We start from the raw sequence: 20348 nt of genomic DNA on the forward strand, positions 1-20348 counted from the left end.
GTTCTCTGGGGCAATGGATTCTACAGTCTGTGTATTTGCCCGGAGCCCAGCAAAAACAATGGACAGATGTGTCATTATATGGACAGTATTGGTAGTCCAGGCTCATATGTTTAATTGCAGATGGCCTCTCGGATGACACTCCATGGGCCGTCCATGCATTAAGGATATGTGCTTTATGCCAGCTTCACACATCTGCTTATAAAGACAGAAGAAGGAACTATTTATTTCTATGGCCCCATACACACATCTGTACGTGTTATTGGCCCGTGTTGGGGCAGGTGTCCGTGTTGCAAAAACAAAAACAAAAAACAGCCAAGCCATTATGTAACCAAATGGACAGGTTGCGGTGGCTGTGGGTCTGCAGATGTGGGCAGTAGTACGGACATATGGACCTTGTCTAGAGGGCCACAACACCAATATAGATGTCTGCAGGAGACCCCAGGAAAGCTTGGGGTGGTTGGGAGCCATCCTGTTGGGATATGTACAGATTGATGGTACCCAGCTTTCCTAGACACAGACATGTATATATATATATCAGACATGATCACAGCTATCAGTCTCCTGTAGGACATCACTGTGTATATACATATATGTAGCTGACATGATAATGATTTAGCTCTGTTTCCTGCAGCACATTACTATGTGTGTTTACAGTGTGTGTGTGTGTGTATATATATATATATATATATATATATATATATATATATATATCAGACATGATCACAGCTGTCTGTGATCTCATATATGTGTGTGTGTATGTGTATATATATATATCTATCAGACATGATCACAGCTGTCAGTCTTCTGTAGCACATCACTGTGTGTGTGTGTGTGTGTATGTATATATATATATATATATATATATATATATATATATATATATATATATCTATCAGACATGATCACAGCTGTCAGTCTTCTGTAGCACATCACTGTGTGTATATAGCAGACACAGTCATAGCTATCAGCCTCCTGTAGCACATTACTATGTGTATATATACATCTATGGAGTTTATTTGCTTATTATTATTGTAGTATGTATATACAGTATAACCTTTGCAGCCCAGTGATGTGTATACAGAAGTTTTCCATCACACTGAGCGCCACCTGCAGGACGGAAGGTAAAGTGAAAGTGGCGGAAGTTTTTGTGTGTGACACCGCAGACAGCGTGGAGGAGACTGGGGCACCGCAAAGAGGTAACGGAGGGGACGGGGCAGTCTGCTGGCTGCCAGACCGGTCACAAGTGGGGACCACCTGCGCCAGTGCGGCCGTAAATGCACGTCTGTCGTAAACGTCCTATCTATATATTATATAGCAGCGCCCACATACAGACGTTAGCAATGGGAGAACTGTGCAGTAGAAGTTATAGCCTGTGCTCTACTAATTTGTAGTTTTGCAACAACCAGAGAGCCGCAGGTTAGGGAGCAGTGTGTACAGTATATACAGTTTCATGCACTGGTTGTTGATTGTCTAGCAGAACTGTCATAGGGTTTTCCCCATGAAGAATATGCATGGCATAGTGACTTGTTATGTAATAGATGTGAGATCAGTAGTATTGTGCTGTGGACAGATGGTGGACCTATTATGGATCATACTTGTAGACAAGTCTGCATAGCAGTCCATGGATGTTTTTCATAGGAAAAACCTGTAATAGGGGAATGCGGATAAGGACAGAGTTTCTTATTGTAGTGAGGAAGTGATAAACAGGATCTGTCTATTGCAAGGTAAAAGGTATGGATGATGGGTGATCCACATTGACCTGTATTCACACACAGTGGGTTGGTTTACATCACATGCATGGATTTCTGCCTGCCCTATATAATGGAACAGTTGTAGAAGTTTCAGCCACACATCTGCTTCCTATGCCATCTCCCATAGATCAGGCAAGTGTCCGCAATGGGACATCCATATAATGCAGGGGTAGGGAACCTTGGCTCTCCGACTGTTGCAAAACTACAACTCCCATCATGCCTAGGCAGCCACAGCTAAAGCTTTGGCTGCCCAGGTATGATGGGAGTTGTAGTTTTGCAATAACTGGAGAGCCAAGGTTCCCTTCCCTCTGCTATAATGGATCCCTATGATACTATCATTTTGGGTCCCCAGATCGCACCAGGCCTTGCAGCTGTTCCCATGTACTTAATCCATTGTTGATTTTATGCTATGCATCTGATGCTGTGCATTTTATCAGATTTTATTTTAAAATTGATTAAATATATATAATAGAGTGAGTCCAATACATACAGACATATGCTATGGGACGAGGCTGAAGTTGGTTTCTTATTCGGCCAGTTTCTTATTCGGGGCTGAAGTTGGTTTCTTATTCGGCAGTTTCTTATTCAGAGGATTTTTCTTTTTCCTGTTTTAGCCATTATTCTTACAGAAAATGTATAATATTCATACCCTACCGTAAGTGAGGGGCCCTGAGAGGACTGGTGATAAAAATGGCAAAAAAGACCCCACGGTTGGCATAAAAATGGGCATGAAAGTAAAACCACAAAATTATTATTTAAAAATAAAATTTACTTTGGGCCACTGATCTCACACTGATAATACACAGAGAGGCATGCCCCGCATCACATCCAACAGAGTCCAGCCTGGCCCAAAGTGGTTCTGGGTATAAAAACTGGCATCAAAGTGGGCACATAGGTGTTTTTCATGATTTGAATAAGTAACAACTGTTTTCAAAGGGTTAAATGAGTTTGGGCCACTGATCTCACACTGATAATACACAGAGAGGGATGCCCCGCAACATACCCAAGAGAGTCCAGCCTGGCCCAAAGTGGTTCTGGGTATAAAAACTGGCATCAAAGTGGGCACATAGCCATTTTTCATGATTTGAATAAGTAACAGGTATTTTCAAAGGGTTAAATGAGTTTGGGCCACTGATCTCACACTACGTACACACAGAGAGGGATGCCCCGCATCACACCCAAGAGAGTCCAGCCTGGCCCAAAGTGGTTCTGGGTATAAAAACTGGCATCAAAGTGGGCACATAGCCATTTTTCCTGATTTGAATAAGTAACAGCTATTTTCAAAGGGTTAAATGAGTTTGGGCCACTGATCTCACACTGATATTACACAGAGAGGGATGCCCCGCATCACATCCAAGAGAGTCCAGCCTGGCCCAAAGTGGTTCTGGTTATAAAAACTGGCATCAAAGTGGGCAGATGGGCAATTTTGTCCTATTTTGAATAAGTAACAGGTGTTTTCAAAGGGTTAAATGAGTTTGGGCCACTGATCTCACACTGATAATACACAGAGAGGGATGCCCCGCATCATACCCAAGAGAGTCCAGCCTGGCCCAAAGTGGTTCTGGGTATAAAAACTGGCATCAAAGTGGGCACATAGCCATTTTTCCTGATTTGAATAAGTAACAGCTATTTTCAAAGGGTTAAATGAGTTTGGGCCACTGATCTCACACTGATATTACACAGAGAGGGATCCCCCGCATCACATCCTAGAGAGTCCAGCCTGGCCCAAAGTGGTTCTGGTTATAAAAACTGGCATCAAAGTGGGCAGATTGGAATTTTTCCTGATTTGAATAAGTAACAGCTATTTTCAAAGGGTTAAATGAGTTTGGGCCACTGATCTCACACTGATAATACACAGAGAGGGATCCCCCGCATCACATCCAAGAGAGTCCAGCCTGGCCCAAAGTGGTTCTGGGTATAAAAACTGGCATCAAAGTGGGCAGATTGGAATTTTTCCTGATTTGAATAAGTAACAGCTATTTTCAAAGGGTTAAATGTGTTTGGGCCACTGATCTCATACTGATATTACACAGAGAGGGATCCCCCGCATCACATCCAACAGAGTCCAGCCTGGCCCAAAGTGGTTCTGGGTATAAAAACTGGCATCAAAGTGGGCACATAGGCGTTTTTCATGATTTGAATAAGTAACAGCTATTTTCAAAGGGTTAAATGAGTTTGGGCCACTGATCTCACACTGATAATACACAGAGAGGGATGCCCCGCATCACATCCAAGAGAGTCCAGCCTGGCCCAAAGTGGTTCTGGGTATAAAAACTGGCATCAAAGTGGGCAGATGGGCAATTTTGTCCTATTTTGAATAAGTAACAGGTGTTTTCAAAGGGTTAAATGAGTTTGGGCCACTGATCTCATACTGATAACACACAGAGAGGGATGCCCCGCATCACATCCAACAGAGTCCAGCCTGGCCCAAAGTGGTTCTGGGTATAAAAACTGGCATCAAAGTGGGCACATAGGCGTTTTTCATGATTTGAATAAGTAACAGCTATTTTCAAAGGGTTAAATGAGTTTGGGCCACTGATCTCACACTGATAATACACAGAGAGGGATGCCCCGCATCACATCCAAGAGAGTCCAGCCTGGCCCAAAGTGGTTCTGGGTATAAAAACTGGCATCAAAGTGGGCAGATGGGCAATTTTGTCCTATTTTGAATAAGTAACAGGTGTTTTCAAAGGGTTAAATGAGTTTGGGCCACTGATCTCATACTGATAACACACAGAGAGGGATGCCCCGCATCACATCCAACAGAGTCCAGCCTGGCCCAAAGTGGTTCTGGGTATAAAAACTGGCATCAAAGTGGGCACATAGGCGTTTTTCATGATTTGAATAAGTAACAGCTATTTTCAAAGGGTTAAATGAGTTTGGGCCACTGATCTCACACTGATAATACACAGAGAGGGATGCCCCGCATCATACCCAAGAGAGTCCAGCCTGGCCCAAAGTGGTTCTGGGTATAAAAACTGGCATCAAAGTGGGCACATAGCCATTTTTCCTGATTTGAATAAGTAACAGCTATTTTCAAAGGGTTAAATGAGTTTGGGCCACTGATCTCACACTGATATTACACAGAGAGGGATGCCCCGCATCATACCCAAGAGAGTCCAGCCTGGCCCAAAGTGGCTCTGGTTATAAAAACTGGCATCAAAGTGGGCACATAGGTGTTTTTCATGATTTGAATAAGTAACAGCTATTTTCAAAGGGTTAAATGAGTTTGGGCCACTGATCTCATACTGATAACACACAGAGAGGGATGCCCCGCATCACATCCAACAGAGTCCAGCCTGGCCCAAAGTGGTTCTGGGTATAAAAACTGGCATCAAAGTGGGCACATAGCCATTTTTTTCCTAATTTGAATAAGTAACAGGTGTTTTCAAAGGGTTAAATGAGCTTGGGCCACTGATCTCACACTGATAATATACAGATAGGCATCCCCCGCATCACATCCAAAAGAGTCCAGCCTGGCCCAAAGTGGTTCTGGGTATAAAAACTGGCATCAAAGTGGGCACATAGGCTTTTTTCCTAATGAATAAGTAACAGCTATTTTCAAAGGGTTAAATGAGTTTGGGCCACTGATCTCACACTGATAATATACAGATAGGCATCCCCCGCATCACATCCAAAAGAGTCCAGCCTGGCCCAAAGTGGTTCTGGGTATAAAAACTGGCATCAAAGTGGGCAGATTGGAATTTTTTTCCTAATTTGAATAAGTAACAACTGTTTTCAAAGGGTTAAATGAGTTTGGGCCACTGATCTCACACTGATAATACACAGAGAGGGATGCCCTGTGGGTCCTTACCAGACTTTGGAGCAAATGCCAAACTTTACTGAAACGGTATTGAGGATTAAGGTAAAACACATACCTTTATCCATGGAGTTTTTGGTGCAATAAGGAGCTATCAGCAGTTTAGATTAATCTAACTGGCTGACAGTTCCCCTTTAATAATGGTCATTATTTGCCCTTATTTTTACTTTGTTTAAACATAGCCTAAAGGGGTATTCCTGGAAAAATTGAAAAAAAAAAAAGAACCAAAATTAACCCTTAACTAAAGAACTTATATATTCCTTGTTGGCTTTACTCGGAGATTGCTGGTCCAGTCACATGATGCAACCTTTCTTACAGTGATGTCCTACTTCCTTTCATCTTCTTGGGTATGGTGACGTCAGCACTTGGGGGCAAAGCCATCTCTCGTACCCAGAATGGCCTTCCTACACGTGCGCAGTGCGATCATTAGTATTGCAGCATGCATCTGCTAATCCCACTGGGTACAGGGACATCAATGCTCCCGTAATCAGGTTCTGCTGGCTACAAGGGCGGTCTTACTGGCTACAAAGGGGTCCTATATGGCTACAAGGGGACCCTGACATTGCAGGCAACACATAGGACAAATATATTTCAATGGCCCTGTTCACACATCTGTACAAGTGTTCAGGTCCACGTGCCGCGCTACAAAAAAAATAAAGGATAGATTATAGTGCGGACTTGCATTTGCGGCACGAATCATTGTCTTCTACATAGTGCTCCGTAAACTGCGTAGCACTATTACTGCACATTCAGGCTAGGTTCACACTATGAAACTCTGCGGCTGTATTTTTTATGCGGCTGTAAATGTGCGGATGAAACTCCGTCCGTGGGAAAAAATAGACATGCGGCTCAAAACATACGGTCATTTACTTGGAAATCTGGTTCAACTAAAAATAACAAATAAAATCTTAAGAAAGTGATGCAAACACCTCTGTAATGCATCTGGGAAAGCAGGGGAACAGTTTACATGAATTGCTATTACCGGGGTTTGCGATCCTCTGCACTAATGCCGATGTCTCTCATGGTTAATCTATTAAAATAATAAAACACATTTTCGTTGTAATAAAGTGCCTTTCGTTGTTCAATAATTAAATTTAAACAAATCCATCATTTTGCAATTAAATATACTGTTAAAATAAATATATATATAAATAAATGTATATTTATATATATATTTATTTTTTGACAGTATATTTAATTGCACAATGATGGATTCGTTAGAATTAAATTATTGAACAACGAAACTGAATTTATTTCATCGAAAATGTGTTTTGTTAATTAAATATTAATTAGTACAGGAAGCTCCATAAGCCGTTAATTCATATGCCGGCAATAGAGCTTTCTGTACTAATCATCACTTTACTTTAATGAAAACATCAAATGTTTCTTCTAATTATGTTATGACAATAGCATTATTAGAAGAAACATTTAGAATTATATGTGCGCTCAGCTGATTGGCTGTTCGGCTGAGCGCACATATAATAAGCCGGTCCGCAGCACACTGACTTCATTGTGCTGCGGACCAGCGAAGAGACAACATCGGGGTGAGTATAGAGCTCTCCCCACCCCCTCCTCAGCACTGCACCCCTCCCAGCAAGGAAGGGGGGTCACTTAACCCCTTACTTGCTGGGATGGGTGCAGTCTGACATCAGTCTGGCCCCCAAGGGGTTAAGGGGGATGCAATACATCCTCCCTTAACCCCTTGGGGGCCAGACTGTAAGCAGCGATCTGTAAAGATGCTGCATACTGTAAGGAGCACAACACCGCTCACAATGATGGGTGTTGTGCTCCTGTTTGTGTGTTTTTTGTGTGTTTCTCCCTTTTTGTTTTTCAGATATCGGTATCCTGTGGATTACGTCGGATTCCGTGGACTACGTCGATGACCAGCGTTTTTTTAATGTTTTTTTTTAATAAAATGGTCAATGAGGGGTGTGGGGGTGTTTTTATTTGAATAAAAAAATTTTTTAACTTGTGTCTTGTCTTTATTTCTTTACTTTATAGACTTAGTAGTGGAAGCCGTCTAATAGACGGAATCCATTACTAAGTTGGGGCCTAGTGTTAGCCGGTATAAAATGGCTAACACTAACCCCCTATTATTACCCCAGTACCCAATGCCACCAGGGGTACTGGGAAGAGCCGGGTGCCAGTGGTCCCAGAGCGTCAAAATTGGCGCTCCTGGACCGGGCGGCAGCAGGCTGGTAAGATTTAGGCTGGGGAGGGCCTAAACCAATGGCTCTTCCCACCCTGATGTTACCAGGCTGCTGTCGTTTGGTTTTTAACCCGGCTGGTTATAAAAATAGGGGGGACCCTATGCGGTTTTTTTTTAAAATAAATAAATAATTTAAAAAAAAAACGCATAGGGTCCCCCCTATTTTTATAACCAGCCGGGTTAAAAACCAAACGACAGCAGCCTGGTAACACCAGGGTGGGAAGAGCCATTGGTTTAGGCCCTCCCCAGCCTAAATCTTACCAGCCTGCTGCCGCCCGGTCCAGGAGCGCCAATTTTGACGCTCCGGGACCACTGGCACCCGGCTCTTCCCAGTACCCCTGGTGGCATTGGGTACTGGGGTAATAATAGGGGGTTAGTGTTAGCCATTTTATACCGGCTAACACTAGGCCCCAACTTAGTAATGGATTCCGTCTATTAGACGGCTTCCACTACTAAGTCTATAAAGTAAAGAAAGAAAGACAAGACACAAGTTAAAAATTTTTTTTATTCAAATAAAAACACCCCCACACCCCTCATTGACCATTTTATTAAAAAAAAAAAACATTAAAAAAACGCTGGTCATCGACGTAGTCCACGGAATCCGACGTAATCCACAGGATACCGATATCTGAAAAACAAAAAGGGAGAAACACACAAAAAACACACAAACAGGAGCACAACACACATCATTGTGAGCGGTGTTGTGCACCTCACAGTATGCAGCATCTTTACAGATCGCTGCTTACAGTCTGGCCCCCAAGGGGTTAAGGGAGGATCTATTGCATCCCCCTTAACCCCTTGGGGGCCAGACTGATGTCAGACTGCACCCATCCCAGCAAGTAAGGGGTTAAGTGACCCCCCTTCCTTACTGAGATGGGTGCAGTGCTGGGGAGGGGGTGGGGAGAGCTCTATACTCACCCCGATGTAGTCTCTTCGCTGGTCCGCAGCACAATGAAGTCACTGTACTGTGGACCCGCTAATTATATGTGCGCTCAGCCGAACAGCCAATCAGCTGAGCGCACATATAATTCTAAATGTTTCTTCTAATAATGCTATTGTGATAACATAATTAGAAGAAACATTTGATGTTTTCATTAAAGTAAAGTGATGATTAGTACAGAATGCTCTATTGCCGGCATATGAATTAACGTCTTATGGAGCTTCCTGTACTAATTAATATTTAATTAATAAAACACATTTTCGATGAAATAAATTCAGTTTCGTTGTTCAATAATTTAATTCTAACGAATCCATCATTGTGCAATTAAATATACTGTCAAAAAATAAATATATATATATAAATATACATTTATTTATATATCTATTTATTTTAACAGTATATTTAATTGCAAAATGATGGATTAGTTTAAATTTAATTATTGAACAACGAAAGGCACTTTATTACAACGAAAATGTGTTTTATTATTTTAATAGATTAACCATGAGAGACATCGGCATTAGTGCAGAGGATCGCAAACCCCGGTAATAGCAATTCATGTAAACTGTTTCCCTGCTTTCCCAGATGCATCCAGAGGTGTTTGCATCACTTTCTGAACACTTGTACAGATGTGTGAACAGGGCCATTGAAATATATTTGTCCTATGTGTTGCCTGCAATGTCAGGGTCCCCTTGTAGCCATATAGGACCCCTTTGTAGCCAGTAAGACCGCCCTTGTAGCCAGCAGAACCTGATTACGGGAGCATTGATGTCCCTGTACCCAGTGGGATTAGCAGATGCATGCTGCAATACTAATGATCGCACTGCGCACGTGTCGGAAGGCCATTCTGGGTACGAGAGATGGCTTTGCCCCCAAGTGCTGACGTCACCATACCCAAGAAGATGAAAGGAAGTAGGACATCACTGTAAGAAAGGTTGCATGATGTGACTGGACCAGCAATCTCCGAGTAAAGCCAACAAGGAATATATAAGTTGTTTAGTTAAGGGTTAATTTTGGTTCTTTTTTTTTTCCAATTTTTCCAGGAATACCCCTTTAGGCTATGTTTAAACAAAGTAAAAATAAGGGCAAATAATGACCATTATTAAAGGGGAACTGTCAGCCAGTTAGATTAATCTAAACTGCTGATAGCTCCTTATTGCACCAAAAACTCCATGGATAAAGGTATGTGTTTTACCCTAATCCTCAATACCGTTTCAGTAAAGTTTGGCATTTGCTCCAAAGTCTGGTAAGGACCCACAGGGCATCCCTCTCTGTGTATTATCAGTGTGATGCGGGGCATCCCTCTCTGTGTATTGTCAGTGTGAGATCAGTGGCCCAAACTCATTTAACCCTTTGAAAATAGCTGTTACTTATTCAAATCATGAAAAATGCCTATGTGCCCACTTTGCCAGTTTTTATACCCAGAACCACTTTGGGCCAGGCTGGACTCTCTTGGATGTGATGCGGGGCATCCCTCTCTGTGTGTACGTAGTGTGAGATCAGTGGCCCAAACTCATTTAACCCTTTGAAAACAGCTGTTACTTATTCAAATCATGAAAAATGGCTATGTGCCCACTTTGATGCCAGTTTTTATACCCAGAACCACTTTGGGCAAGCCTGGACTCTCTAGGATGTGATGCGGGGCATCCCTCTCTGTGTATTATCAGTGTGAGATCAGTGGCCCAAACTCATTTAACCCTTTGAAAACAGTTGTTACTTATTCAAATTAGGAAAAAAATGCCAATCTGCCCACTTTGATGCCAGTTTTTATACCCAGAACCACCTTGGGCCAGGCTGGACTCTGTTGGATGTAATGCGGGGCATCCCTATCTGTGTGTACGTAGTGTGAGATCAGTGGCCCAAACTCATTTAACCCTTTGAAAATAGCTGTTACTTATTCAAATCATCAAAAATGGCTATGTGCCCACTTTGATGCCAGTTTTTATACCCAGAACCACTTTGGGCCAGGCTGGACTCTCTTGGGTATGATGCGGGGCATCCCTCTCTGTGTATTATCAGTGTGAGATCAGTGGCCCAAACTCATTTAACCCTTTGAAAACACCTGTTACTTATTCAAAATAGGACAAAAATGCCCATCTGCCCACTTTGATGCCAGTTTTTATACCCAGAACCACTTTGGGCCAGGCTGGACTCTCTTGGATGTGATGCGGGGCATCCCTCTCTGTGTATTATCAATGTGAGATCAGTGGCCCAAACTCATTTAACCCTTTGAAAATAGCTGTTACTTATTCAAATCAGGAAAAATTCCAATCTGCCCACTTTGATGCCAGTTTTCATACCCAGAACCACTTTGGGCCAGGCTGGACTCTCTTGGATGTGATGCGGGGCATCCCTCTCTGTGTATTATCAGTGTGAGATCAGTGGCCCAAACTCATTTAACCCTTTGAAAACACCTGTTACTTATTCAAAATAGGACAAAAATGCCAATCTGCCCACTTTGATGCCAGTTTTTATACCCAGAACACCTTTGGGCCAGGCTGGACTCTCTTGGATGTGATGCGGGGCATCCCTCTCTGTGTATTATCAGTATGAGATCAGTGGCCCAAACTCATTTAACCCTTTGAAAATAGCTGTTACTTATTCAAATCATGAAAAATGGCTATGTGCCCACTTTGATGCCAGTTTTTATACCCAGAACCACTTTGGGCCAGGCTGGACTCTCTTGGGTATGATGCGGGGCATCCCTCTCTGTGTATTATCAGTGTGAGATCAGTGGCCCAAACTCATTTAACCCTTTGAAAACAGTTGTTACTTATTCAAATTAGGAAAAAAATGCCAATCTGCCCACTTTGATGCCAGTTTTTATACCCAGAACCACTTTGGGCAAGCCTGGACTCTCTAGGATGTGATGCAGGGCATCCCTCTCTGTGTATTATCAGTGTGAGATCAGTGGCCCAAACTCATTTAACCCTTTGAAAACAGTTGTTACTTATTCAAATTAGGAAAAAAATGCCAATCTGCCCACTTTGATGCCAGTTTTTATACCCAGAACCACCTTGGGCCAGGCTGGACTCTGTTGGATGTAATGCAGGGCATCCCTATCTGTGTGTACGTAGTGTGAGATCAGTGGCCCAAACTCATTTAACCCTTTGAAAATAGCTGTTACTTATTCAAATCATGAAAAATGGCTATGTGCCCACTTTGATGCCAGTTTTTATACCCAGAACCACTTTGGGCCAGGCTGGACTCTCTTGGGTATGATGCGGGGCATCCCTCTCTGTGTATTATCAGTGTGAGATCAGTGGCCCAAACTCATTTAACCCTTTGAAAACACCTGTTACTTATTCAAAATAGGACAAAAATGCCCATCTGCCCACTTTGATGCCAGTGTTTATACCCAGAACCACTTTGGGCCAGGCTGGACTCTCTTGGATGTGATGCGGGGCATCCCTCTCTGTGTATTATCAATGTGAGATCAGTGGCCCAAACTCATTTAACCCTTTGAAAATAGCTGTTACTTATTCAAATCAGGAAAAATTCCAATCTGCCCACTTTGATGCCAGTTTTCATACCCAGAACCACTTTGGGCCAGGCTGGACTCTCTTGGATGTGATGCGGTGCGGGGCATCCCTCTCTGTGTATTATCAGTGTGAGATCAGTGGCCCAAACTCATTTAACCCTTTGAAAACACCTGTTACTTATTCAAAATAGGACAAAAATGCCAATCTGCCCACTTTGATGCCAGTTTTTATACCCAGAACCACTTTGGGCCAGGCTGGACTCTCTTGGATGTGATGCGGGGCATCCCTCTCTGTGTGTACGTAGTGTGAGATCAGTGGCCCAAACTCATTTAACCCTTTGAAAACAGCTGTTACTTATTCAAATCATGAAAAATGGCTATGTGCCCACTTTGATGCCAGTTTTTATAACCAGAACCACTTTGGGCCAGGCTGGACTCTCTTGGATGTGATGCGGGGCATCCCTCTCTGTGTATTATCAGTGTGAGATCAGTGGCCCAAACTCATTTAACCCTTTGAAAACACCTGTTACTTATTCAAATTAGGAAAAAAATGCCAATCTGCCCACTTTGATGCCAGTTTTTATACCCAGAACCACTTTGGGCCAGGCTGGACTCTCTTGGATGTGATGCGGGGCATCCCTCTCTGTGTATTATCAGTGTGAGATCAGTGGCCCAAACTCATTTAACCCTTTGAAAACAGTTGTTACTTATTCAAATTAGGAAAAAAATGCCAATCTGCCCACTTTGATGCCAGTTTTTATACCCAGAACCACCTTGGGCCAGGCTGGACTCTGTTGGATGTAATGCGGGGCATCCCTATCTGTGTGTACGTAGTGTGAGATCAGTGGCCCAAACTCATTTAACCCTTTGAAAATAGCTGTTACTTATTCAAATCATGAAAAATGGCTATGTGCCCACTTTGATGCCAGTTTTTATACCCAGAACCACTTTGGGCCAGGCTGGACTCTCTTGGGTACGATGCGGGGCATCCCTCTCTGTGTATTATCAGTGTGAGATCAGTGGCCCAAACTCATTTAACCCTTTGAAAACACCTGTTACTTATTCAAAATAGGACAAAAATGCCCATCTGCCCACTTTGATGCCAGTTTTTATACCCAGAACCACTTTGGGCCAGGCTGGACTCTCTTGGATGTGATGCGGGGCATCCCTCTCTGTGTGTACGTAGTGTGAGATCAGTGGCCTAAACTCATTTAACCCTTTGAAAACAGCTGTTACTTATTCAAATCATGAAAAATGGCTATGTGCCCACTTTGATGCCAGTTTTTATACCCAGAACCACTTTGGGCCAGGCTGGACTCTGTTGGATGTGATGCAGGGGATCCCTCTCTGTGTATTATCAGTGTGAGATCAGTGGCCCAAACTCATTTAACCCTTTGAAAATAGTTGTTACTTATTCAAATCAGGAAAAAATTCCAATCTGCCCACTTTGATGCCAGTTTTTATACCCAGAACCACTTTGGGCCAGGCTGGACTCTCTTGGATGTGATGCGGGGCATCCCTCTCTGTGTATTATCAGTGTGAGATCAGTGGCCCAAACTCATTTAACCCTTTGAAAACACCTGTTACTTATTCAAAATAGGACAAAAATGCCAATCTGCCCACTTTGATGCCAGTTTTTATACCCAGAACCACTTTGGGCCAGGCTGGACTCTCTTGGATGTGATGCGGGGCATCCCTCTCTGTGTATTATCAGTATGAGATCAGTGGCCCAAACTCATTTAACCCTTTGAAAATAGCTGTTACTTATTCAAATCATGAAAAATGGCTATGTGCCCACTTTGATGCCAGTTTTTATACCCAGAACCACTTTGGGCCAGGCTGGACTCTCTTGGGTATGATGCGGGGCATCCCTCTCTGTGTATTATCAGTGTGAGATCAGTGGCCCAAACTCATTTAACCCTTTGAAAACAGTTGTTACTTATTCAAATTAGGAAAAAAATGCCAATCTGCCCACTTTGATGCCAGTTTTTATACCCAGAACCACTTTGGGCAAGCCTGGACTCTCTAGGATGTGATGCAGGGCATCCCTCTCTGTGTATTATCAGTGTGAGATCAGTGGCCCAAACTCATTTAACCCTTTGAAAACAGTTGTTACTTATTCAAATTAGGAAAAAAATGCCAATCTGCCCACTTTGATGCCAGTTTTTATACCCAGAACCACCTTGGGCCAGGCTGGACTCTGTTGGATGTAATGCAGGGCATCCCTATCTGTGTGTACGTAGTGTGAGATCAGTGGCCCAAACTCATTTAACCCTTTGAAAATAGCTGTTACTTATTCAAATCATGAAAAATGGCTATGTGCCCACTTTGATGCCAGTTTTTATACCCAGAACCACTTTGGGCCAGGCTGGACTCTCTTGGGTATGATGCGGGGCATCCCTCTCTGTGTATTATCAGTGTGAGATCAGTGGCCCAAACTCATTTAACCCTTTGAAAACACCTGTTACTTATTCAAAATAGGACAAAAATGCCCATCTGCCCACTTTGATGCCAGTTTTTATACCCAGAACCACTTTGGGCCAGGCTGGACTCTCTTGGATGTGATGCGGGGCATCCCTCTCTGTGTATTATCAATGTGAGATCAGTGGCCCAAACTCATTTAACCCTTTGAAAATAGCTGTTACTTATTCAAATCAGGAAAAATTCCAATCTGCCCACTTTGATGCCAGTTTTCATACCCAGAACCACTTTGGGCCAGGCTGGACTCTCTTGGATGTGATGCGGTGCGGGGCATCCCTCTCTGTGTATTATCAGTGTGAGATCAGTGGCCCAAACTCATTTAACCCTTTGAAAACACCTGTTACTTATTCAAAATAGGACAAAAATGCCAATCTGCCCACTTTGATGCCAGTTTTTATACCCAGAACCACTTTGGGCCAGGCTGGACTCTCTTGGATGTGATGCGGGGCATCCCTCTCTGTGTGTACGTAGTGTGAGATCAGTGGCCCAAACTCATTTAACCCTTTGAAAACAGCTGTTACTTATTCAAATCATGAAAAATGGCTATGTGCCCACTTTGATGCCAGTTTTTATAACCAGAACCACTTTGGGCCAGGCTGGACTCTCTTGGATGTGATGCGGGGCATCCCTCTCTGTGTATTATCAGTGTGAGATCAGTGGCCCAAACTCATTTAACCCTTTGAAAACACCTGTTACTTATTCAAATTAGGAAAAAAATGCCAATCTGCCCACTTTGATGCCAGTTTTTATACCCAGAACCACTTTGGGCCAGGCTGGACTCTCTTGGATGTGATGCGGGGCATCCCTCTCTGTGTATTATCAGTGTGAGATCAGTGGCCCAAACTCATTTAACCCTTTGAAAACAGTTGTTACTTATTCAAATTAGGAAAAAAATGCCAATCTGCCCACTTTGATGCCAGTTTTTATACCCAGAACCACCTTGGGCCAGGCTGGACTCTGTTGGATGTAATGCGGGGCATCCCTATCTGTGTGTACGTAGTGTGAGATCAGTGGCCCAAACTCATTTAACCCTTTGAAAATAGCTGTTACTTATTCAAATCATGAAAAATGGCTATGTGCCCACTTTGATGCCAGTTTTTATACCCAGAACCACTTTGGGCCAGGCTGGACTCTCTTGGGTACGATGCGGGGCATCCCTCTCTGTGTATTATCAGTGTGAGATCAGTGGCCCAAACTCATTTAACCCTTTGAAAACACCTGTTACTTATTCAAAATATGACAAAAATGCCCATCTGCCCACTTTGATGCCAGTTTTTATACCCAGAACCACTTTGGGCCAGGCTGGACTCTCTTGGATGTGATGCGGGGCATCCCTCTCTGTGTGTACGTAGTGTGAGATCAGTGGCCTAAACTCATTTAACCCTTTGAAAACAGCTGTTACTTATTCAAATCATGAAAAATGGCTATGTGCCCACTTTGATGCCAGTTTTTATACCCAGAACCACTTTGGGCCAGGCTGGACTCTGTTGGATGTGATGCAGGGGATCCCTCTCTGTGTATTATCAGTGTGAGATCAGTGGCCCAAACTCATTTAACCCTTTGAAAATAGTTGTTACTTATTCAAATCAGGAAAAAATTCCAATCTGCCCACTTTGATGCCAGTTTTTATACCCAGAACCACTTTGGGCCAGGCTGGACTCTGTTGGATGTGATGCAGGGCATCCCTCTCTGTGTATTATCAGTGTGAGATCAGTGGCCCAAACTCATTTAACCCTTTGAAAATAGCTGTTACTTATTCAAATCAGGAAAAAATGCCCATCTGCCCACTTTGATGCCAGTTTTTATACCCAGAACCACTTTGGGCCAGGCTGGACTCTGTTGGATGTGATGCGGGGCATCCCTCTCTGTGTATTATCAGTGTGAGATCAGTGGCCCAAACTCATTTAACCCTTTGAAAATAGCTGTTACTTATTCAAATCAGGAAAAAATGCCCATCTGCCCACTTTGATGCCAGTTTTTATACCCAGAACCACTTTGGGCCAGGCTGGACTCTCTTGGGTGTGATGCGGGGCATCCCTCTCTGTGTGTACGTAGTGTGAGATCAGTGGCCCAAACTCATTTAACCCTTTGAAAATACCTGTTACTTATTCAAATCATGAAAAATGGCTATGTGCCCACTTTGATGCCAGTTTTTATACCCAGAACCACTTTGGGCCAGGCTGGACTCTGTTGGATGTGATGCGGGGCATCCCTCTCTGTGTATTATCAGTGTGAGATCAGTGGCCCAAACTCATTTAACCCTTTGAAAACAGTTGTTACTTATTCAAATCATGAAAAACACCTATGTGCCCACTTTGATGCCAGTTTTTATACCCAGAACCACTTTGGGCCAGGCTGGACTCTGTTGGATGTGATGCGGGGCATCCCTCTCTGTGTATTATCAGTGTGAGATCAGTGGCCCAAAGTAAATTTTATTTTTAAATAATAATTTTGTGGTTTTACTTTCATGCCCATTTTTATGCCAACCGTGGGGTCTTTTTTGCCATTTTTATCACCAGTCCTCTCAGGGCCCCTCACTTACGGTAGGGTATGAATATTATACATTTTCTGTAAGAATAATAGCTAAAACAGGAAAAAGAAAAATCCTCTGAATAAGAAACTGCCGAATAAGAAACCAACTTCAGCCCCGAATAAGAAACTGGCCGAATAAGAAACCAACTTCAGCCTCGTTGCTATGGGTATGTGTACACTGCGGCCCAATGTAAGTGGTATTTCACACTATTGTTTATACGGTGTAGATTTGGGATTCTTAAAGGGGTTGTCCAGTGAAAATCTTTTTCTTTCAAATCAACTGGTGTCAGAAAGTTATATAGATTTGTAATTAACTTCTATTAAAAAAATATCAAGTCTTCCCATACTTATTAGCTGCTGTATGTCCTGCAGGAAAAGTTTTTTTTATTTTCAGTCAGACACACTGTTCTCTGCTGACATCTCTGACCGAGACAGGAACTGTCCAGAGCAGGAGAGGTTTTCTATGGGGATTCATAGAAAATCAAGAGAGTTCCTGTCTCGGCCAGAGATGTCAGCAGAGAGCAGTGTGTCGGAGCGACGGCAGCAGATCGCTGCTATCCCAGTCGTTTGTCTTTCAACATGTTTGAAAGACAAACGACGCAACGATCAGCCGACATGAATGATGCCGGCTGATCGTTGCCTTCTATTCCAAAGGACGATTATTGGCCGAATACGGCCGATAATCGTTCCGTGGAATAGGGCCTTTAGCTACGTTGCCATTTCTTGCTCTTGATTACCTACACACTCAACGTTGCTTAGTCTCCACACCCAAAACTGCTGCTAAAGTTGTAGCATTCAAAATGATAGTCTACAGCAGTGTGTGTGGCTTAGGTTGCCATCATAGATTCTCTGCATATTTTTTTCAAACAACCCCTTCAAGCGTAGGCTTGAGGCACCTGAACTTCCGCGTAGAAGTAAAAACGTCCTAATCGTCTGTGAGTTTCTTGTACGAGCCCTATTCTTATTAAAGTGAGCGAATGTATTATAATTTTGCCCTGTCGGTTCCATTCCTGATTTTGTCTACAAAAACTGACCATAATACTGACCAAAATACTATGTGTGAATGTAGCCTAAGGGCCCTATTCCACCGGACGATTATCGTTCAGATTATCGTTAAATCGTTCGAATCTAAACGATAATCGTTCGGTTGAAATGCAGTTAACGACCGAACGAGAAATCGTTGATCGCTTTATAAGACCTGGACCTTTTTTTATCGTTGTTCGTTCGCAAAACGTTCGCAAATGGTTCGCATTGAATAAGACATTGTTCGGTCGTTCGCAATAGATACGAACGCAATAGCGAATAAATAGCGAAGAAAAAACAACCGCAATTACGATCATAAGTAACGATTATCGTTCCATGGAAATGAGTGAACGTTTTCAGGTCTTTCGCAATAGCGGTCGTTTGAGATCGTTAATCGTTAACGATTATGCAAACGATAATCGTCCGGTGGAATAGGGCCCCAAGGCTAGGTTCACACTATGTAAGATCAACAGGCATATTTCATAACAACGGCTGCTAATTCACAAATAACGGCTCCTGTTTGCACAACAATGGCTGTTGTTATGAAATACGGCTGTTGATTTTACATAGTGTGAACCTAGCCTTAACGTGTACACTATAAGCACTAATTAACATGTTTGTTTTGCTCAATACCAATTCACATTTGTTCTTTGTTTTTTGTAACTGGACAAAAGTTGTATGCATTCCTTTTTTTTGGGTTGGGGGTGGGGATTTATCAAGATTGGCATAAATGTATACACGTATAAACAAACCCCCTGTCCCATCTCACACAATAGATTTAATGAGAGATGCGCGCCTCTCAATAAATCCTGCAAACCTGTGCCTGCTGTCCAACAGTCTCAGAAGTCTATACCAGCTCTAGGCTGCCATAGGCTGTCACTATAAACCATGGCAAAGCAGATGCTGGGGAGGCTATGCCCACACCGTGTCTTGCCCTGCCCCTGATCGCCCACCAGATTGGCAAACAATGTACGCCAGGCACAGCAATGGTAAATCCCCCTCTATTTTTATTCTGTGGGTTGGTATGAATGTAGCAATACCAAATAGGTGTAGGTTTTGTTATTTTTGTATAATAAAAATCTGTTGGAATGAACTTTAGCTTTTATTGTAATTTTTGTTATTTACAGAGAATTATTGATTAGCTCTATTATTACCTGCTAATAGTTTCTATTTAAAGGGGTTATCCAGGCTTAGGAAAACATGGCGTCTTTCTTCCAGAAACAGCACCTCTTCTGTCCTCAGTTTGGGTGAAAAGTTTTGCGTCTCGGTTACATTGAAATGAATGGAGCTGAATTGTAATACCACACACAACCTGAAGACAGGAGAGGTTCTGTTTTCTTTTAAGAAGGTAGCTGTGACTTTTCTAATTCTGGTTAACCCCTTCAATCCCCATTTCTTTTAGACTTTAATGAGCGGTCTATCATTGTGTACCACTAGGGTGGCCTAGTAGGCATGTTAGGCCCCAGCTTCCATGGCAACCATGTGCAGCTGTCTATCATTGTGTACCACTAGGGTGGCCTAGTAGGCATGTTAGGCCTCTGTTAGGCCCCAGCTTCCATGGCAACCATGTGCAGCTGTCTATCATTGTGTACCACTAGGGTGGCCTAGTAGGCATGTTAGGCCTCTGTTAGGCCCCAGCTTCCATGGCAACCATGTGCAGCGGTCTATCATTGTGTACCACTAGGGTGGCCTAGTAGGCATGTTAGGCCTCTGTTAGGCCCCAGCTTCCATGGCAACCATCTGCAGCAGTGATTGCATTCACCCATCTGATGGGTAGCACAGGAAGCTTCCTCACATACACGCCATGGTCACTATTGTATGTGGCATCTAGGCAGTAAAACAGCAGAGACTGGACTTGTGTGACCCCATGTATTATAGACAGCGCTACTTTCATTTTTTCAAAGCACCATAGGAAATGAACGGGCTTACAACCAATCACAGCTCAGCTTTCATATCTTAATGAGCTCTGGTAGTCTGCTATGGGCAGCAAAGACACACTGGGCCTTACAACTAGAGATGAGTGAACTGGGTTCAGGTTCGAGTCCATCCGAAACCGAACTTTCGGCATTTGATTAGCGGTGGCTGCTGAAGTTGGATAAATCTCTAAGGCTATG

At 43.0% G+C, this 20348-nt stretch overlaps 1 protein-coding gene across 1 annotated transcript in view; it reads left to right on the top strand.

Moving 5' to 3' along the window:
• The first annotated feature begins 1139 nt into the window (after window positions 1-1139).
• Window positions 1140-20348, top strand: part of ATM (ATM serine/threonine kinase) — a 114169-nt gene continuing 94960 nt past the window's right edge. Inside the window, exon 1 of the mRNA XM_069969764.1 lies at window positions 1140-1196. The gene's annotated coding sequence lies outside the window, so the exon portion shown is untranslated. The remainder of the gene's footprint in view (window positions 1197-20348) is intronic.

This window comes from Dendropsophus ebraccatus, chromosome 5 (assembly GCF_027789765.1).
Source record: "Dendropsophus ebraccatus isolate aDenEbr1 chromosome 5, aDenEbr1.pat, whole genome shotgun sequence".
Classification (NCBI taxonomy): Eukaryota; Metazoa; Chordata; class Amphibia; order Anura; family Hylidae; genus Dendropsophus; species Dendropsophus ebraccatus.